The sequence below is a fragment of the Balaenoptera borealis genome (genome assembly GCF_965194805.1).
Source record: "Balaenoptera borealis genome assembly, chromosome: 8".
NCBI classification, from domain to species: domain Eukaryota; kingdom Metazoa; phylum Chordata; class Mammalia; order Artiodactyla; family Balaenopteridae; genus Balaenoptera; species Balaenoptera borealis.
Window position 1 is genome coordinate 29,836,501 of NC_138865.1, and position 23,023 is coordinate 29,859,523.

Genomic DNA, 23,023 nt, shown 5'->3' on the forward strand with positions numbered 1-23,023 from the left:
CCATCACACGTGACAGGTTGGCAGAGTAAAGACTCTTTTCTTCCAGCAGTGACGAGAATATGTTCCTGTTTTGATTGAAGTACATAACCAGAAACAGACTAAAAAGGCATTATAGAAACTCTAGAAATGAGTCAAAGATCTACCACAACCAAGCGAACGCACCATCAAAAAAATGTCACATTTAAAAGGGTAGGAAACCTGTGGCATTTTTTAGTCACTTTTTAGTGCAGCTTGAGGAAAGTGGCAGCCAGATCCCCAGCCCCCTTTTGCAAACCTGAGAGAGAGCAGACTGATCTGCAATGTTCTAACCTGTCTGTGGGCTGCCTAAGGACTGGTCTTTTGACACCTAACTCAGAGTTCAGACAAACAAAAATGGCTCAGATCTCAGAATAAGGGAGCCATGGGAAGCAGCGGGTATGATTTGTAAAAACGGTTGCAAAGGTAACTATAGACCCACAGACACCAAGGACAAGAGATTACTGATTGAGGAGTACAATAGGACAGCTAAGGCCCCAAGAGTAAGCAAGAGTGAGACTCTTAGAAAAGCAAGACATTTAAAAGCAGATGTATAAATAGGAGAACTGGGGAAAAAAAACACACGCACTGGTCCAGAGACAACACAGGTCTGAAAAGACCCTAAGACATCACATTAGGCTGATTACAAAGGTCTTCCCCTGTGTAGAGCAAGTATAAGAAGACTGGGAGAGGTGGCTGTTTTGTAAAATGCCCAGTTTTCAACAAAAGATCACCAGGCAGACAAAGAAACAGTAAAACTAGGCTCATTCAAAGGAACAAAATAAATATCCAGACACCATACCTCAAGAAACAGGTTTTGGACTTACTGGAAAAAGATTTTAGAACAACTATCTTATGTATGCTCAAAACGTTAAAGGAATACACCAACAAAGAACTAAAGGAAATCAAGAAAACAATGAAATGAAAATGAAAATGAAAGCACAACTTACCAAAACTCATGGGATGCAGGGAAAGCAGTACTTAGAGGAAAATATAATGTAAAAGCTTACATTGAAACAGAAGAAACATATCACAATCAGCCACCTAATCTTACACCTTAAGGGACTAGAAAAAGAAGAACAAATTAAATTGAAAGCTCAAAGAAGGAAGGAAATAATAAAGATTAGAGCAGAGATAAACAAAGAGAGACTAGAAAAACAATAGAAAAAATCCATGAAACCAAGAGTCGGTTCTCTGAAAATCAACAAAATTGACAAATCTTTAGCTAGATTGACTAAGGAAAATAAAAAAAAAGAAGACTCAAATAATTGAAATCAGAAATAAAGACAAAGACATGGCTACATATTTAACAGAAATAAAAGGATTATAAGAGATTACTATGAACTGTACACTAAAAAACTGGATAATCCAGGTGAAATGGATGAATTCCTAGAAACACATAACTTACCAAAACTAAATCAAAAAGAAACAGAAAATTTGAATAGACCTAGTAAGGAGATTTAATAGGTAACCAAAAGTTTCCTGGCAAAGAAAAGCCTTGGACCAGATGACTTCATGGACGAATTCTACCAAATATTTAGAAGAACTAAGAAGAACCAACACCAATCCTCTCAAACTCTTCCAAAACTTAAAGGAGAAGGAACACTCTCTAACTCATTCTGAGGCCAGCATTTCTCTGATACCAAAGCCACATAGACACTACAAGAAAAGACAACTGTAGACCAACATGCCTTATAAACAATGATGCAAAAATCCTCAACAAAATACTGGTAAATCAAATTTAGCAGCATATTAAAAGGATTATGCACCATGACCAGGTGGGATTTATTTCTGGAATGCAAGGGTGGTTCAATATATAGAAAACAAGCAATGTCATATACAGTATTAATGAAATGAAGGGGAAAAGCACAGGATCATCTCAACTGATACAGAAAGAGCACTTGACAAAAGTCAGCACACTTACATGATAAAAGCACTCAAGAGACTAAGAATAGAAGAAACTACCTCCACATAATAAAAAGCCATATATGAAAAACCCACGCTGAACATGATAATTTTTGGTGAAGGTTGAAAGCTTTTCCTCTAAGATCAGGAACAAGACAAGGATGCTAGATTTTGTCACTTCTGTTCAACATAATACTGGAAGTCCTAGCCAGAGAAATTAGGCATGAAAGACATCCAAATTGTAAAGTAAGAAGTAAAATTATCTCTGCAGACAACATGATTTTATAGGTAGAAAACCATAAAGATCCACCACCCCCCCCCCCAAAATTGTTAGAACTAATCAGGGAACAATGTTTCGGGATACAAAATCAATACCCAAAAATCAGTTGCAATTCAATACACTAGTAAGGAACAATCCAAAAATAAAATTAAGAAAGCAATTCCATTTACAACATTATCAAAAAGAATAAAATACTTTGGAATAAGCTTAGTCAAGGAGGCAAAAGACTTGTACTCTGAAAACTACAAAACATTGCTAAAAGAAATTAAGGACACAAATAAATGGAAAACCATTCTGTGTTCATGGATTAGAAAACTTAATATTTTTAAGATGTCAATGTTTCACAAAGTGATCTACAAATCATTTTCAACAAGGGTACCATGTATTCAGAAAGGACAGTCTTTTCAACAATTGGTGCTGGGAAAATTGGATATTCACATGTAAAGGAATAAAATTGGACCCTTACCTTACACCATATACAAAAATTAACTCGAAATGGATCAAAGTCCTAAACATGAGACCTAAAACTATAAAACACTTAGAAGAAAACATAGTATAAAAATTTCATCACATTGGATTTGGCAATGATTTCTTGGATATGAAACCAAAAGTACAGACAACATAAGCCAAAATAGATAACAATATAACATATAGCTATAAATGCTTACATTGAAAAAGAAGAAATATCAAAACATAACAACAGAATTTAAAACTTGGATACATCAAAGAACATTATCAACAGAGTGAAAAAGGCAACCAATGGAACAACAGAAAATATTTGCAAATCATATATATGATAAGGGGTTCATATCCAGAATATATAAAGAACCTTGTACATCTCAACAACAAAAAAATCAATCTGATTTTAAAATGCACAAAGTACTGCAATAAACATTTATCTAAAGAAGATACACAAATGCCCAATAAGCACAGAAAAAGATGTTTGTTAGGGAAATACAAATCAAAACCACAGTTAAGATACTACTTCACTCCCTTTAGATTGGCTATTTTTTTTTTTTAATGGAAAATAAGATGTGTCGGCAAGGATATATAGGAAACTTCGTGCACTGCTGGTAGGAATGTAAAACAGTGCAGCCACTTGCAAGACCGTTATGGCAGTTCTTCAAAAAATTAAAAATAGAATTACCATATGATCCAGCAATTTCACTTCTGGGTATATATCCAAAAAAGTTGAAAGAAGGGTCTCAAGGAGATATCTGTACACTCATGTTCACAGCAACATTATCCACCATAGCCAAAAGGTGGAAACAATCCAAATATCTACCAACAGATGAATGGATTAAAAAAATCTGGGATATACATACAGTGGAATATTATTCAGCCTTAAAATGAAGGAAATTCTGACACATGCCACAGAATGGATGACCCTTGAAAACATTAAGTGAAATAAGCTAGTTACAAAAGAACAAAAATTATATGATTTCACTTATATGAGGTATCTATTCAAATTTATAAAGCCAGTAACATGGTGATTACCAGCGCCTGGAGAAAGAAAGGAAATGGGGAGTTAGATTTTAATGGGTAGCAAGTTTCAGTTTGGGACGATGAAAGAAGTTCTGATGGATGCACTTGGAGGGCATTGTGCTGAATGAAAGAAGTCAGACAGAGAAAGACAAACACTGTATGATATTACTTACACGTGGAATCTAAAACCTATAACAAACTAGTGAATATAACAAAAAAGAAACAGACTCACAGATATAGAGAACAAACTAGTGTTTAGCGGGGGGAGGGGGGCAAAAAAAGGGTGGGGAGTGGGAGGTACAAGCTATTGGGTGTAAGAGAGGCTACAAGGACGCATTGTACGACACGAAGAATATAGCCAATAGTTTGTAATAACTGAAAATGGAGTGTAACCTTTAAAAATTGTATAAAAAATATACACAGTAAATATTAGTTGTTTTACCTCTCAAAAAAATTCTGAAGATGAATAGTGGGGTGATAGTGACACAACAATGTGAGTGCACTTAATGCCACTTAAAATACTTACAAGGGTAAATTATATGTTATGTATATTTTACCACAAGAAAAATTTAAACAAAGTAAAAGTGCATTTTCATTTAGGTGAAATGTTAGCAATGAGACCCAGACTGATACAATGAGAAACAGAAAGTTTCCTGCCTATGAACTCCCTGTGGTAATGGGAAACTCTACTCGTCCCAGCCACTGCTGCAGATTTCCTGGGCACTCTGGGTGGGTGCCACCACGCCCACCCTCAATTTCATGTCAGTGACACAAAGCCCATTGCGACTGTACCTTGTTTGGTGTCACGCGGTGGCAGGACAGGACAGAATTTCTCAGTTCTTACCAGGGAATAGAGTCATCATCAACTTCACACAGTGAGAGTCTCAAATTGCCCACAATCTTATCTAGCTCTTGCCAGCAGGAACACCTTTTTTATCTTAAGGTAATGAACTCTGAATCATTAATACAAATCAAGAGCTGAACGACGGAAAGTTACACACCCATGATTCAATCAAGATAAACGCCGAGAGGCCACGTGCTCCCACCCCCTGTGATTCGGATGCTTATATTACCCAGCTATGATGAGCGAGCCAGTTCTGACTGAAACTGTTTCCCACTGAAAACGGGTAGCGGAAAGTCTCCCAGGAGACTGTCTGTTAGGCAGCTTCCCCACTGTTTCTTGGGGAACACAGTGCAGTAAACAGATCATCTCAGGGGGCTGTCAAATAGACAAAACAGGAGTGAAGGTAACAAAATCAGCCCTTAGCAAACAACGTAAACTGGCATTAAGAAGAAGAAAATGGTGATTGAAAGAAAAGTGTTACTTGAAAGTAATAAAGCCAAAATCAGGAGAAAAAAGCAGAAAGCAAAACCAAAGTAAGTGTAAATGAGAAAATAAATTAAAATGAAATTTGAAAATGACCTAACAACTTTCTAATAGAGAGAAGTGAATCCAGTCAAGCTCTTCAGGCTCCAACCTGGAGGCAGGTAAAGTGAGGTGTGAACAATCAAGGCCACTTGCTTCTGTTCTGCAGGTGACAGCTGAGCTAGGACCCTTACCTGTGCACCTCTCCCCTGCATCCTCCTTTCATCCTTCCTCCCCTTCCCTGGTTGATTCTTGGCCTAAGGTAGTTCTTGAGGACCAAGCATTGGGTTCAGATTGATTTAGGGAATAATATACATCTTGATGCATCTTGAGGGCTTCCTATGACTGAGGAAAGGACCAGTAAAGGACAAAGACTCAGGAAAAACTGATGCTCAGAGAGGTTGTGTCCAGATAAGAGGGCAGAAAAGCAAAGCCTGGCCTGGAACTGCTCTGTCTCTCATTTCCCTGAACCAAGACGCCCCAGGTCCTGAGCTGAGCAAGTCCACACCCCTTTATGAAGCAGGGAATGCGTTTTGTCCAACGCTGAACTCCTCATCGCTGGCTTCCAAACCTGGCAGGAACATCTGTGTCTATTCTACATCTCACTCCCAGTAGGGAGACAGAATTCACAAAGGCACCAAACAATCCAGCATCTTTGTTTCTATGTGGAACCTTGAGCAAAGATGGCAGATCCCTAAGAACAGAGCCACAGCCTGGGCTGGGACAACAGCAAAACCACAGCACATAGGTGTCCATTCAGGATCCTGAGGTCAGCAGTTCTCCAGGTCTTTTCTGACCACTGCCCTTGGGTGCACCCTCACCTCCTAAACCCAGCCCTAAGGTGACCCAGACTTGCCTCTGCCCCACCAAGAACACGATTGCGTTGTACAGTCTTCCTCCCTCTCATCCTCTCTTTCTTCTCTGTGCTCTGGGAATCTATCTCACTGCACGTAATTAATCATAATAATAAACAGGAAAATAAAGGGCTACTTCAATCATACCTTAGAATATTCCAGAGTAACACAGAAATTGACCATTGTGTAACTCTGAGCCTCAGTTTCTTCGTCTGTAAAATGAAGACACTCATGGAGAAAGATTAAATGATATGATGCACCTGAAATGCTTAAAACCATGCCTGGCTCACAATAAACACTCAGTAAATGTCAGACACCAACCACGGTTCTTCACCTTGACACAAACTCCAGCCTCCCTTTCTAGACGCCACTCCTTGTAGTACTCAGGGGTGTTGTTTGCTCATTTTCTCACATTCCATTTGCCATGGTGTCCAGAGCATTTCTTATCAATTTCTCATCAATTCCAGATTAATCTTCTTCTTCCCTTACAAAAAGTGGGCCCAACAAACAAAATGAGAAAGTGCCTCTTTTCCTTTACGATAAGCATCGTTTGACTATAGCCACCTCTGTCCTTCCAGGCCACTGTCATGTTCACGTTGAGATATATTGGAGTTCTTACTCCGGAACCCGTGAATGTGAACTTATTTGGAAATCTGGTCTTTGCAGAAGTCATCAAGTTAAGATGAGGTCATGACAGTGGACCCTAATCCAATATGACCTGGGTCCTTACAAGAAGAGAAGAGACATGCACAGAGGGAAGATGAAATAAAGACACAGAGGGAGAACACCCCATGACAGTGGAGGCAGAGATTGGAGTGATGATCTACAAGCCAAAGAACTCCAAGAATTACTGACAACATCATAAACTAAGAGAATGACCTGGAAGAGATTCTCCCGAGACCCTTGCCCTGCCCATGCCCTGCCAAGACACTGATTTTGGACTTCCAGCCTCCAGAATTATGAGAGAATAAATTTCTGTTGTTTTAAGCCCCTCAGTTTCCAGTACTTTGTTACAGCAGCCCTAGGAAACTCATACAGGGAGAGATTTAATTCCTTTCAGTTTAAAGGTGCCCTGTACTGTTTGACAGGGGAGGGTTTTCAAAAGACCCTAGATATCACAGTCAGCTTCCTTTAATAAGTGACTCATGTATTTATTATTTATTTCATCTAAGGATAGAAAACTTATTGGCGATGTAATTCACTGACCATTTCACTTATTATTACTTGGGTACATATGGATGAAAGAGTGTTGCCACAGTAATTTTGCATTCCATTCTGACGATATTTTTTGGAAACTCTCAAATTTTCTTCCAATATGTAGGAGCTTTTCCTATGTCTGAATTTTCCATCAGTGGGAACTTTAGCTAATAAAGCATTTGCTGCAGCGTACACAAGAGCTCCCCAGGGATCTCTTTCCACTGCTCAAGGGATTTTTCTCTTCTCTCTCTTCTAAAAAAGAAGGATACTGAATCATTAAAATGTTCAAAGCTCTGAGAGGAAGGTAAGCCATTCAGGTTGAATGATTAAGAACATTAAAAAACACAAAAGAGAAGGCAGGAGTTCAAATCCAAATAAACTTCATTTGTCTAATGCACATCAAACATTATTTATTTTGAACTTCTCTCCCTTGGCCATAGCTGTAGTGTGAGGCTAAGTTCTGGTATTTCCACCACCTGCCCTTCTTCTTTCTTATGCACAGCTCCTTCTAGAAAAATGCCCTGACCTTCGACTCTTCTTCAAAACTGCTCTTCCTTAGCTCTTAACTGATCCCTCCTCAAGGACAAAGTGAAAGGTAGAGTATGCCAATAAAATAAGCAGAGGTTTTCAAGCATACCACAGGGTAATTGGGAAAATGACTGGAAGATGAGTCATGTGCTTCAGGTCCGGAGCTCACCCTATAGGTATTTAGGGTGCATGGCAGACAGATGCACTCCTGTCCATGCATCCAAACCAATGTAATATAATCTCAGAGACAGCTTATCCTTTTATTTTTTTTTTATTTTATTTTTTTTAAATTGAACTGATTGATTTTATCCTTTTTTTTTTAAATAAATTTATTTATTTATTTTTGGCTGTGTTGGGTCTTCGTTTCTGTGCGAGGGCTCTCACCAGTTGCGGTGAGCTGGGGCCACTCTTCATCGCGGTGCGTGGGCCTCTCACCATTGCGGAGCACAGGCTCCAGACGCACAGGCTCAGTAGTTGTGGCTCACGGGCCCAGTTGCTCCGCAGCATGTGGGATCCTCCCAGACCAGGGCTCGAACCCGTGTCCCCTGCATTGGCAGGCAGATTCTCAACCACTGCGCCACCAGGGAAGCCCTAGCTTACCCTGATATATGCCAGAAGAAAGCCACCTCACCATAAAACTCTTAGAAGAGAACATAGGCAAAACAATCTCTGACGTAAATAGTACCAATGTTTTCTTAGGTCAGTGTCCCAAGGCAATAGAAATAAAAGCAAAAATAAACAAATGGGACCTAATCAAACATACAAGCTTTTGTACAGTAAAGGAAACTATAAACAAAATGAAAAGACAACATACGGACTGGGAGAAAATATTTGCAAATGATGCAACCAACAAGGGCTTGATTTCCAAAATATACAAACAGCTCATACAACTCAATAACAACAACAACAACAAAACCCAATTGAAAAATGGGCAGAAAACCTAAATAGACATTTCTCCAAAGAAGACAAACAAATGGCCAACATGCACATGAAAAGATGTTCAACACTGCTAATTGTTAGAGAAATGCAAATCAAAACTACAATGAGGTACCACCTCACACCAGTCAGAATGGCCATCATTAAAAAGTCTACAAATAACAAATTCTGGAGAGGATATGGAGAAAAGGGAACCCTCCTACGCTGTTGCTGGGAATGTAAACTGGTGCAGCCACTCTGGAAAACAGTATGGAGGTTCCTCAAAAAACTAAAAATAGAGTTGCCATATGATCCTGCAATCCCCCTCCTGGGCATATATCAAGAGAAAACTATAATTAGAAAAGATACATGCACCCCAATGTTCATTACAGCACTATTTACAACAGTCAAGACATGGAAACAACCTAAATGTCTATCGACAGATGAATGGATAAAGAAGACGTGGTACACATATGCAATGGAATACTACTCAGCCATAAAAAGCATGAAATAATGTCATTTGCAGCAACACAGATGGACCTAGAGATTATCATATTAAGTGAAGTAACTCAGATAGAGAAAAAGAAATATCAGATGCTATCACTTCTATGTGGAATCTAAAATACAACACAAATGAATTTATCTAGGAAACAGAAACAGACTCACAGACATAGAGAACAGACTTGAAGTTGCCAAGAGTGAGGAGGGCTGGGGGAGAGATGGATTGGGAGTTTGGGATTAGCAGATGCAAACTGTTATATATAGAATGGATAGACAACAAGGTCCTACTGTATAGCACAGGGAACTATATTCAATATCCTGTGATAAAACATAATGGAAAAGAATATGAAAAAGAATGTGTATATATACATAACTGAATCACTTTGCTGCATGGCAGAAATGAACACAACATTGTAAATCAACTCTATTTCAATAAAATTAATTTTTAAAAAAGAAGAAAGTCACCCAAAAAGGTTTTTCTTAAGTTGAAATAGTACTTACTCTTATCTCTATCATCTAAAAGCCTGTATTAGGAATATATTCACTGTGGAAATGACTTAGAATCTACTTACATGAAGGAAACTTAAGTCTAAATCCCAATTTGAGTTGAAAATCTCAAGTAAGTAATGAGCATATTTTTATATTTTTTATGTTGAATAAAAAGGCCATATAAATGGTTTGACTTCTAACAGTTAGTACACAGATCTTATATTTGACATAATTTAGGTCGAGTGTATAATCTGGGAAACAAGATCAGCACAAAAGCACCATGAAAGAGAAAAGACGATAACTGAAAGCATTCCAAACACCAGCACAGAGAGACTGAGCGTCGTATAGTTCATGGTCATCCAGAAAGACATCTGAGAAATGGCACCATTTTGGAAGCTGTTCACGTGGCAGAGACACGGCTTAGTGAATACTGCCTCGGTTTCCCATGAACCTCCCTATGTGCTACAGGTAATGCAAAGGGTCCAGGACGGATGATGCTGCAGGCAGTGGGCTGCCTTAGAGGATCGAGCACCACGCTCGGGGGATTCACTGCTCTTGTAATGAGAAGATGCAGACCTGCTCCTTGCCTGGGGGAGGCTGGCCTCTCATCTCTCAGGACTGCTGTTTCTCTAGCACACCCTGAGAATGGCCTGGATAAAATGCAGCTAGAGCCTTCACTCTTAGCCTATCTAGAAAGAGCACACAAGCACTCAGGGTCCATGTGGATTGCATCTCCCCACATATCTTGAGGCTATTTCAGTGGGTAAGGGAACCAAATAAAAACACTATTTAGGGGAGGATGCAGAGAAATTGGAACCCTTGTGGAAATGCAAAATGGTGCAGCCACTATAAAAAACAATATGAAGGTTCCTCAAAAAAAGTAAAAATAGAATTAGCATAATAAGCTCCAGCAATTCCTCTGCCGGGTATATGTCCAAAACAACTGAAATCTGGATCTTGAAGGGATATTTGTATACCCATGTTTATCACAGCATTATTCGCAATAGCCAACAGGTGCAAACAACCCAATTGCCCGTAGATGGATGAATAGATCTCTTAGTCCATTCAAGTTGATATAACAAAATACCACAGACTGGGTGGTTTACAAACAATAGAAATTTATTGCTCACAGTTCTAGAGGCTGACAGTCTGAGGTCAGGGTGCCAGTAAGTTTGGGTGAGGGCCCTCTTCTGGGTCTCAGACTTTTTTTTTTTTTTAATTTAATTTTATTTATTTATTTATTTATGGCTGTGTTGGGTCTTCGTTTCTGTTCGAGGGCTTTCTCTAGTTGCGGCAATTGGGGCCACTCTTCATCACGGTGCACGGGCCTCTCACTATCGCGGCCTCTCTTGTTGCGGAGCACAGGCTCCAGACGCGCAGGCTCAGCAATTGTGGCTCACGGGCCTAGTCGCTCCGCGGCATGTGGGATCTTCCCAGACCAGGGCTCGAACCCGTGTCTCCTGCATTGGCAGGCAGACTCTCATCCACTGCGCCACCAGGGAAGCCCTGGGTCTCACACTTTTGTTGCATTCTCTCATGTTGGAATCAGGTAGGGATCTCTCTGGAGCCTCTTTATGAGTCACTAAGCCCTTTCTTAGTGGAAGACTTAGTCACTTCCCCAAACCCCCTACCTACTAATACTATCACCTTAAGGGGTTAGGATTTCAACGTATGAATTCTGGTGGGATACAAACATTCAGACCATAGCAACTGATAAACAAAATCTGGGATATACATACAATAGAATATTATGCAGCCCTAAAAAGAAGGAAATTCTGTCATGTGCTATATAATATGGATACTCAAGGACATTATGCTACTTGAAATAAACCATCACGAAAGGACAAATACTGTATGATTTCACTAATATGAAGTATCTACGGTAGTCAAAATCATTGAAACAGATAGTAGAGAGATGCTTGCCAAGGGCTGAGGGGATGGGGAGGGAAATTTGTGTTTAGTGGGTTTAAGTTTGCTTTACAAGATGAGAAAGATCTAGAGATCTAGTCCACAACAATGTGAATATACTTAACACCACTGAACCATACACTTAAAAATGGTAAGGATGGTAAATTTAATGTTATGTTTTTTTACCACAATTAAAAAACTATTTTGTATTTCCTTTGCTTTTTTTCCTCTAATCCTTTCAAAACCTGGTATTGAATTGAACAGCAATATACACATGTAGTTTAAAAATACCATTCATCACGTACTCATGGCATATCTTTACCCAGAATGAGAAATGCTATTAATAATTTATCTTGTATGCTTCCAGAAATAGTCTAATTATATTTACATGCACATATACGTATATGTTCATCTTGGAAATTTCTAATGGAAGCACAATAAATACATCCCTTTTCCTAGCTGTAAAAAAAAAAATGTTTCTTAAATCTCATTACGAATAAATGCATTTGATAATCTTGTACACATGAAACTTATATGTTTTAAACCAACGTTACCTCAAATAAATAAACAGATCAATTAATTAAATAACCTCATTGTTTTCAAAGGAATGAATTCCATATAATACTATATTATTCCATAAAATGGAGTATCGTAATTTCTTTGTGTTCACCTATTGACAGAAAACTGGATCTTGACTGTAAACAATGCACTTAGTTTTCTTACAGGCACTTTCTGCGTACCTCTGAGTGTTCCTGTGGGACTAACTCCTAGAAGTGGAATTGTTACTTGGTGTAGACGATATATTGACAGGACTTAAAAGCATTACTCCTTTTGGGCTGTCATCTTCAGCGCTCTAAATAGCGGGTGCTTTTGAACACTTAGGTTTATAGAAATTGTCCTCCAAGGACGTGCATAATGCTGTGATGAACATGGGTGTACAAACATCTCTTCAAGATCCCGCTTTGGGTATATGCTTTGGGCATATCCCCATCTTATGCCATTTTATGCTCCTACCAGCACTGTCTGAGAGTGCTTGATTCCCATGCCCTGAGGAAGAGGATCCCCATCCTGTATCATCACTTTATTCACCTCCAACATGAATCCTCTCTACTGTGCTAAGGTGGTTTGAGTGTGGGCCCTGCAGCCAGACAGCTAGGGTTCAAATCCTTGTTACATCACTAACTAGTTCTGTGATTTGAGGATAGTGAACTTGAACTTTTCATGCCTCAGTGTCCTTTTCTGTAAACTGGGCATAAGAGGGCTGTTGTGAGGATGTGTTTAATAAATATGTATAAAGCGCATGAAGCAGTGTCAGGCACTCACTAAGTACTCAGTATAACACTTCTTATTGGTTTAATAGTTTTCTTTAAATTGATTCTCTTTTTAACCTTAGTTTTATGCTAAATGCTATGTAATAATATCATAGATCAGATGTATACTATCTATATCTTATTCTGAAAGACATCAAATTACATGCATACATTTAAAATGAAAAGAAAGTTTTTCTAGGACACAGTTTGAAAAGGACTGTCCTAAGCAAGAGTATTAGCAAAGGTTTTGTGGAGTTCAAGTGTGAGAGGTTACATTGTGTCACACTGATGTTGTAATTTTCATTTCTTCATACTGAATCCGTACATCATACCTTAAATAGATACAAAGTGGACTAGACCAGGGGTAAGCAACCTAAAGCCAGAACCAGCTGGCTGTGTGGCTTTTTAAATAAAGTTTTATTGGAACACTGCCACACTCGTTCATTTACATATTGCTTCTGGCTACTTTCACACAACAGCAGAGTTGAGCAGTCACAACAGAGACTGCATGGTCTACAAAACCAAAAATATTTATTATCTGTCCCTTTATAGAGAAAGTTGGCTGGCCCCTGGTCTAAACCAATATTTCTCTCTGTCTGAGACCCTTAAACATGCTTGAACAGCATCCAGCTTCTCAACTGCTGCCCTAATCTTAGCCACTCTGAAAGTTTGAGGTTTGCTGATCAGAAATTCTCAACATCTCAGAGTTTTGAGACTGTGATATTAATATTAAAAAAAGTACTCAAAGCCTGTCTTCCTGTTTTGCAAAATTTTAAAATTTCATCATCATCATTGCTTTTGTCTATACAAATATATAAAATGTGGTCTGCATCAAAGGCAGAAAATTGTTCTAAGTGTTAAGTGGCATAGGACTGCAGAGTGCAGAAACCACAGGAGTTATCAAGGGCTGTGAACACAGCAGTGCTCCAAACACTCCACCTCTGCTGGGGGCCATTTTCGCAAGATCCCAATTAGTTTGGTACCAAACCACTTGAGTCTTTTATGTCAAAACAACAGACCCAGGAAATCACCCATGAATAGCCTGAAGTACATACCATATCTGTGCCTTCTGTACATTTACATTATGTGTGCAAATTGTAGAATTTGTAGACTTTGACTGTCGTTCCCTATGAGACCAACTATTAGTACAACATCCTATGAAGCTAAGCTGCCAGAACTGCAGTCACGAGGAAGAATTTCCATGAAACCCTGGTGAGATGCTCCCTGTGCTGTCCTGCCTTCCACCTTCCCAAAACTTGGCTCTGCAGCACTTCCTTTCAATGAGTCTGCTGCCGGAGCACCTTTTTTGGTAAAAATTCACTTTTTCCATCATTTACTTTTCTTGATCAAAAACAATACTTTTGCCATCTCCCAAATGAATAAAAAAGTCTACTTCTAAAGCTATTTCCCCCACAACTCTGCCATACTCTGTTCATATTACTGTTTAAGATTTACCTTTTTCATAAAATATATCCTAATTTCCATATATCTCTAGTAACACCACTTCTGGAACTACTTCATTCCAGGAAAAGTAAAACTGTAATTTGTAAGATGTCTCAAGAGTTGCTATTTATCCTGCTGCATATTTAAAATTCTACTCACCACCACACCCCTCCCTCCCAACCTGATAACACCTGGCAATTCAAATGAGCAAAATCATTACTTTTGCAAAGCAATAAAGTAGGTACAAAGGATATCGGGATAAACAAGCTGTAGTCCCTGATGCCAGAATTGATGTGAAATAAGCACGAGGTGAATAAATATGGCAAAAGAAAAGTAATACTTGAGAAATAAAAATGAACAATCCTAGGAGTAGAAAAAGAAGGGCGTGTCTACACAATTTTAGTACAGAGTAAAAGGGATTTGAGTGAAGGTTTTCAAGTTGGGAAGGATTGTAATCGACAAATGGAAGGAAGGACGCTCCACACCCACCGAATGCAGCTGGCCCTGGCAAGAGGCAGTTGTTACTGGATCCTGGGTTTCCAGGGACCCATCGGTTACTTTGTGGTAGCAGCTCAGGTGTCTCATTCACTTCTCTGCCTCAACCTTTTCAGCTGCTCTGAGAGTTTTCGACAGACCAAATCCAGCTTTTATCTCTATTGTCACTGAGACCTGCAATGAAGGGCAAATGGAACCACCTCTCTCTCAGGTTCAGTAGGGCATCGTCCTTGTACAACTTTGTGGGGAAGAAGTGTTAAGCCTCTTGTTACACTTAGGCTTGGCACCGAAAGCCTCCCATCACACAAGCAGCATCACACAGTTGGCTAAGTTTTCACTTAACTAACCATCTGGGTTGAGGTCTGTTTGAGAACAGCAACTTTTCCTTAACTCAATCTAACAACTCCTTATTGAGAATCTGTAATAGGCCTGGCCCTCTGGGGAGATTAATCCCTGACCTAATGGCTCTCAGAGCCCAGGAGAGGGAGACATGTACAGAAAATTCAACTGTGGTCCACAATGGTAAGTGCAATCAACAAGACTGTCCATGGTACAAAGTCACTGCCTCGGGGATCAATGCGCTTGACGTAATGAGGTGAATGGTTAGGAAGGAGAGGGCCGTGTCCCTGACAAGGCCAAGTACATGGAAGAGATCGATACAGAATCATTGAAATGCTGCTCCTATTCTGCCCAAAACCACCCAGTCTCAGAGCCAAACTTGAAATCGGCAAGCCTGGAGCTGGCACAAGCCTCAGACAGCCAAGGCACACTCTGCAGACCCTTCTTTGCAACCTCTTACCTGATGTGGTAGGATGGACCCTTCTTTGCAACCTCCTACCTGATGTGGGGCTTGGCTCTGTTGAGTCATCAACTCATTAGCAATAAATGTATTAACCTAGACCTGAAATAAACCAACATATATTTAAATGACTGAATTAGCAGGAATCTCTGTCAAGAGAATTTCTGCTCCTTCTACCAATAGAGCTTCACACTTAGCAGAGTGTCTGCTTCCTTACATACAAACCCTCCTTATCTCTGAGTCCAGTTTTTCTTATTATGATTTGACACTATTCTTATCCCTCTTTATTCTGAAACTACACAGTCATATGATCTTTCTATTTATACCAAGTAAACATAATTCTTTTAAACCTGAATCCAATATTCTTTAGTAATTTGATTATGCAATATTTCAAACATCCTCCCAAAACAGATATGCATGTACTGATAATCTAGATTTATTTTAACAAGGTAAATATTTTGCCATATGTGCATCAGCTCTTTCTCTTAAATAAATGAAGTGGTGCAGGTATAACAAACAGTCCCCTTCCCAACCCCCATGCTTCCAGTATTTCCGTGTCTTTTTTCTGCCCTGCAAATTTGGGGTCACCTTTGTTGCTCTCTTAGAGCACTGTGAGATTGTTGTGAATCTTTCAATACAATATTAATTAGCCTTATTAATTAGTCTACTTGGTGTTCTAGGTTGGAAATGATCTAGAGAAGATCAAAGGTTCAAACGATTTGCTATGTCTATTTTATATTCATTTAAGGACCTACTGCTACCTATTAAATAGAATTATTTATACTAGAACTTATGTTTATTTCAAGTAATTTCTTTTCTTATTTTTCTCAAATATATTTTGCCAGTCCTTTCCTAGAAGAATGCCTTTTTCACACAAAGGGCCTGCATAGGAAGAAAAATGCACTTAAATTCTAAGTTTAATTCAATGCATTTTGAATAACAATTTCCATCTTAAATTCATAAAGGATATAACTTCTGAATTAGAGTTCTGATGAGTTTTTAATATGAAGAATAAACTCCTAATGAATGCAGAGTATAGCGATTCAGGAAATATTATAGTTCTCAAAGATAGGACTAACTTTAACCACTTGATTGTTATTCACTGATAACAATGAGAAAATACCTGGGCTCCGCCCCCCTAGGTTGGTGACTATCAGGGAGAAAGAGGGTGTCTTGCAGTCAGAGGGCACTGGAGCAAGCTTCCTGAGGCCCTGTTACAGAGAGCATCACCTGTTCAGGCTAACACGTGCGTGGGATAAGCTGCATCCTAGAGCAGGCGGCACAGTCTCCTCTGATCCAGGCAGCTGGAGGATAGTTAAGGGGCAAAACAATTTCCCCCACAGATGGGACTTGGTTCATCCCAGTCAGTGCTTCTCACAATCTACCTTGTACTGGAATCCCCTGCTCATCTTGTTAAAATGCAGATTCTATTCAATAGGTTGGGGTGGGGGCTGAGATTCCATATTTGTATCAAGATCCCAGGTGATGCTGCTCGTCCGTAGGTTACATGTTGAGTAGCAGGACTCATAGCAATCTAGGTCCTTTAATTCATAGACAAAAAAGGAAGGTGAGGAGTAGAAAGATAAGATGTATAAGAAGAGGAAAGCAGAGAAATAGAAAAGAAAGCAAAAGGTCATGGAGAGAGAGTGAAAGAGAGAGAGAGAGAGACAAAGAACAGGAAATTTGATAATATGGCCCTCCCAGCATCCCTCCCTTCTAAGTGCCCCCATTAGGGTGGACATCAAGTCTTTACATGGCCCCACCCCCCAATCCAGGGGCTTCGGTGCTAAGTGTAGGGTGGCCTGGGAGCCGTCCTGATCAGATCAGCTCTTCACAGGTAGTGAGATCTGAGACTCCCCTCAGCCAGAGCCAAGTAAGTCCGAGCATTTCCTCAGATTTTTGAACCAATATAGGAAAATGAATGCCAGAAGCTAATCCACAGAAGGCACAGGGCAGGGCTGCCTCTTAGTTACAGCCATTCCAGAGACCCAGCTAAATCCTCCCCTTCTCCGTGTGGTCGGATTCCCAAATTACCTAGACTGATTCAAGTTGATTTTCTAGAATTTGTAGCAATACAGATAGAAGAGGGATATAGGGGAAAATGGAGAGAGAAGAGAGAAATAAGGAGAAAAGTATGTAATGAAAGGTGAAAAAATAGATAAGGAAAGAATAGAAGGATAGAGGAGAAGAGGGAGAAATAGTAAGGAGCTGAGAATGAAGACAAAGTATTGATAAAATATAAGAAAAAACACCCAGGAATTGCAGGAGGAAAGGTCCCCATGGCCAATAGGGACCCAGTGGTCCCTGGGCCAGATAAGCCTCAACAGAGGACACCATTGCAGTGGGCACCATTAGGCACGGTCTCCCGAGAGGAGAGGTGGGTATTGGCCTGGCTCTCACTGAGTCAGCCCATTGTTCCCAAACAACTGGAACGGGGAGGGAGAAGAGACAGAGTCAGGGCAGGCAGGTGGTCTGGGAAGGACAAGGCTTGCTAGAGGGTCCCAAGAAGACCAAATAGGTGCCCAGGAGGGTGGTGATGGAGCTGCCCCAACACCCCTCTAGAATACTGCCAGCGCTCTAGGCTGCCCACTCACAGACCTCTCCTGCCCACCAAGGATGCTCACAGACACAGACTCAGAGCAGGACAGTGGTTGGCGCCCACACCTCTCCCCAGCCCGGTCCAGAGGCCCCCAGGGAGCTCAGAGCTCACATTAGCTTGCAGGTAAGAATCCTGGTTCGCAAGGGCTGCCCCACAAAATTCTTGTAATGAATCTGAGAGTCACAGTAGATTGATGTAAGTGTTGGCTGACATATTCTCAGGGAAACAGTAGAAACTCAACATTAGTGAGCTCTGTCAGTGACCACCGATCTGCTGCACTGCTCACTGCACTGCTGGTCTATGATCCTCAGCGTCCTAAGACTCTGGCCACTTCCTGATTTAGTTGGGCTGAAGCTGCAAACTCATCTTCTAAGTCCTATGGACGTTTAGCACCAAGCTTGGTCAAGCCACCTGGTTTACTAAATGACCGATATAAACCATGATTGTTCACATCGTATAGGAAATGCACCCCTTCTAAACTTGTTCAAACAGTGATACTTCTTCCACTACATTTCAAGTGAGGACATTTACTCTGCACATCAAAAGAGTTTGTATGTCCTGAGATGTAGTGCATCCCTTGGGGAGAGATGGTGATGCCTTTTCTGTCATGTAAGACACATGCCTATATTTCCATTTAAATAAAACCCTTTTGGAATGTATTTCACAGATCTGAGTATTTGTTTAATTTTTTGGGTTATTTTCACATAGAAATCCAGTTCAGCCATGGAAGCAGTCACTCATTAAGAAAAAATATTAAAGTGGAACATATCACCAGTGAAGAACATAATTTCTTTTTTTAAGAAAGTCAATTTGGATAACTAGCCTTCAGTAACTGGACCTGCAGTCCTCAAATCCTTTAGTCAAAGACTTTGTGGCCAGCCATGTCTCAATTTCATAATTTTGAGAATTTAGAGAGGTATACCTTGCATGTCACATATTAATTAATATTCCATGGCAAACATGTGGCAAAGCATATGGACAACTTGCCCAAAGTAACATAAGTAAAGATCTTCTGTCTTATTATCATCTCATGTCCATTTTCAGTAAGCAGTTAGGATAGACCTTTTTCTCAGAGTTTTTGGAATTTGGAAAGAGTTAACATGTATTAGTGGACAAAGTTAGCACAGACAGCAGATAGACCCAGAAGAACAAGAAAAGTCACTTAAAATAATTATGACAGGGAAAACATCCACAAAACTTTTAAGGCCAGAGAAGGAGTGCTTGATTTGGACTTTCTTATAAAAGTAGAAGGAGGCTTCCTGAGAAGAAAGCCAATACACAGTCTTTCTTGCTGGGGGTCAAGGTTACATCAGCGAGGCCACAAGCTGGGGACACTGCTGTGGGTGAGAGCTACACTAGTGATGGCGGGGCAGCAGCCTCTCAGGGAGGACACCTGGGACACACCAACTGCGAGCAGGTGCTCAGATACCCCTGCAACATGACTTCATATGACTCTGGAAAACATCTTCAGATCCAATGAGAAATGTGTTTGCTAGGAAAGGATACCAAATGCAGAAAGAAAAAAAAAAATCAGAGATGTATAAATACAGTGGGGTGGGCAGAAAGGCCTCAAAGATGTCCAGGCCCTAAAGAAAGGAACTGTGAATATGTTACTTTGCATGGCAAAAGGGACTCTGCAGATGGGATTATGGTTAGGAAGACTGTCCTGGAATACCCAAGTCGATCCAGTCTAACCACATGAGCCCTTAAAGTAGAGGACTTTCTCCAGCTAGAAGAAGAGGAAATCAGAGAGGTGCAGCAGAAGGAGAACAAGAACAAAGAGCGATTTAAAGATGAAAGGGACTTGACCCCCTGCTGCAAGAACAGGCCACACAGAAAGCATAAGGGATGTGGGAAACCTCTAGGAGCAAAGACCAGCCCCCAGCTGGCAACCTACAGGAGATCAGTGTCTCAGTCCTACACCCACAAGGAAGTGAGTGAGTGTGTATGCAGAAGCATCAGGAGGGCAGTCCTGACTGCTGCCCTCTGAAAGGCCTGCTTGCAAGGCTGGCCCATTCCCAAGACTCTAATGATAAAGGTGGCTTACTGTGCCTAATGTTTGCTCAAACACTGTGGTTCATACTCAGTACCTGCCTTCCTTCTGGGAGCCTGGGATTTTGTTACATGCAAGGCAGAGGGTGCCTACATGACCAGCCCCCAGTACATGAGCTCAGCTGGTTGGTTATATTCCATGTGGGTTTCTATAACTCACTGCTGGGGGATTAAGCTAGTCCCGTATGACTTCCCTGGGAGAGGACTGTAGAAACCTGGGCCTGATTTCCTCTGGGCTTCACCCCAAGCACCCTCTTCCTTTGCTCATTTTGCTCTGTGTCCTTTCACTCTGCTAAATCATAGCTGTATGACTACACACTGGTCCTGTGAATCCTCCCAGCAAATCATGGAACCTGGGGAAGGTTCTGGGAATCTCCAGACACCTTGAAGGACAAGTCTTCCCCAGAGCCTCCAGGAAAAATGCCTTAAGCAGAGAACCCAGCCAGGTCTACTGTACTTTAGACCTACAGAACTATGACATAATAACTCTGTCTTGTATTAAGTCACTAAATCCATGAAAATTTGTTAAAGCAGTGATCGGAAATTAAGTAAATGGCACCATGAATAAACATATTACTTTCACTAATGAAGAGTATATATCTCAAGGACATTTTTTAAAATCTTAAATTCATTCTCAAGTTAACATCAGCAATTCATATCTAAAACAACCACGTGAAGGGGTAGAACCTCTGGTAAGGTGTATGGTTGATTTTTAAGAGCAGCTGACATTTTGTGAGAGGTCTGGAAAGCAGCCAAACCAGCCCAATCTTTTTAAAGAAACTGTGAGTATAATGTCAGAATCATCAACTAGTGTGATTTACTGCTGTCAATGCCAGTTGTGTACAGTCGGGCCCAGATTAGGAGATGAATTCACTTAACCCACGGTGGTGCACGCAGAAGATGTGAGGATGAGCCCTTTTCCTAAAGGAGCTCAAAATGTAAGAGAGGAGAAACACCTCCACTGGAGCTTCAAGGATCACTAAGTTGAGACCAAGGGCTACAGAGAAGCACAGAGCAGGGAGCTAAGGAAGGCATCCTGCCAGAACGTAGATTCCACTCATTCGTTTTAATTCAGCAAACATTTACCAACGTGCTCGGCCCCAGGCACCAGGAAGTGCTGGGGACACAGGGAGGGATGCAAGCTCAGCAGGAGTGTAAGGCAGGCCACTTTACCCATGTTTATTGTGTGATAGGATGGATAGGATTGAGGGGTCCACTTCTGTCCTCACCTGCATGATCTAGGGTTAATAATGCCACTATATTCTTGACCCTACTTCCCCAAGGGTGCCTGACCTTTAAAGAAATCAGCAGAGGGTGATGCTTACATATGATTCCTCTCCAACCTGCTTAACTAAAAACAAGAATTGTTAGAGTTGCTCAATCAAATGGGATTGGAGCGGGGCGAAAATATGAACCTTAATTAATACAATGAAGAATAAGTAGGCATTAACTATTAGTTAACTAATTTTGAAAAATAATATTTAATTTTGAACAAAAGTTCTCTATGTAAGTAGATGTTTCATTAAGCTTTAACTCACTTAAGCAATATTGACCTTAACCCTGCTTTGGACTTGGTGTTCTTAGAATAAGCACAACATTAATACCTGCTTCGGATCATACACATGGCAATTACTTGTTTGGAAACCTTACTTCAGCCAGCCCTAAAAACACTCACATAGCCCTTCCCACTTTGTTCTTTTATCTAGTATTAGACAACTAACTAGTTTTTCTTGATTCAATTTGCATCAACATTTATTGACTAACTAATAAAAGCTCCAGGGATAAGAAATTAAGTAAAAAAAAAAAAAAAAAAAAAAGAAGTAAAAAAAAAAAAAAGAAAAAAGAAATTAAGTAGACCACAATCTATTAAGTTATAATAAGTTACAGAGTTCTAAGGAAATTCAAATGAGGGCAGTTTGTTACACAACGAATATTATCATTTTGTTGCCTGTTACTTTTATAGATAAGCTATGTGCTAAGACATAACGGCTTTTTAGCTGACAATTTTCTTCTTACTCTGACAATTAAGAAAAAAAATTTCTTAAGTTATACAACATTCTTAGCCTAAATTAAATGGAAGATACACTGTGTATTTTTTTTTTTTTTTTAGCTTTAAAAGACCATTTATTTATTGATCTTAAATATTTACAACTCAGGGGTAAAATATCTATCCATTTATTACCAATGGGCTATTTTTGGGGATTTTTTGTTAGGAAGGGGTTTCACCTGTTATCTTTACCACTTTTATTTCTGAGGGAAGAGAATTCCAGGTTATCTTTCTAACTCTATATTCTGCTTTCTAGTTGTTTTAAACCAGTCACCTGGCTATTTTAGTAAATCTCAAGGACAGCCTCATTAACAGGCTAGAAATAGTTTCCCATCTCTGAAAAGAAGGTCCCACTGACTTAGCCACTGCCACATATCAGCTCCTAAACAACCTATTGTGCAAAGCATATTCAATACATATAATGACACTTTTGAGTGACCGCAAATGTACACCGATAGCATTCCGATGGAAAACCAGAAATGGAATTTCTTCAAGAAACATAATAATGGGGGACACGGAGGCACAGCAAGGATTTGTGAAGAATGTATCAAGGAGAACTGATATTTCCACTTAAATAGCAAACAAAAACCCCTCCAGCCTAAACAGTTCCTTTGTACACTACTATTTTATTAGACCCCAAGTAAGAACATCTTTAACGCTTTAAGAAGATGACTATAAATTACTCTATAACTTATGTTTTGCATGGTTTTTAAATGTTCATAATGCTATAATTTATTTACTTAATTTTACACAAAGATATAAAAAAAAATAAATATTGCCATGCATAACTTGTTGATATTTTTAAAAAACCACAAATAAATAACTTGAAATGTTG

At 39.9% G+C, this 23,023-nt stretch overlaps 1 protein-coding gene across 1 annotated transcript in view; it reads right to left on the reverse strand.

Annotated features, from left to right (window-relative positions):
* LOC309634354 (V-type proton ATPase subunit B, brain isoform-like) overlaps positions 1–15,566 on the reverse strand; it is a 38,403-nt gene extending 22,837 nt beyond the window's left edge. The window contains exon 1 of the mRNA XM_082404307.1: positions 15,491–15,566. The gene's annotated coding sequence lies outside the window, so the exon portion shown is untranslated. The remainder of the gene's footprint in view (positions 1–15,490) is intronic.
* Positions 15,567–23,023: the final 7,457 nt, after the last annotated feature.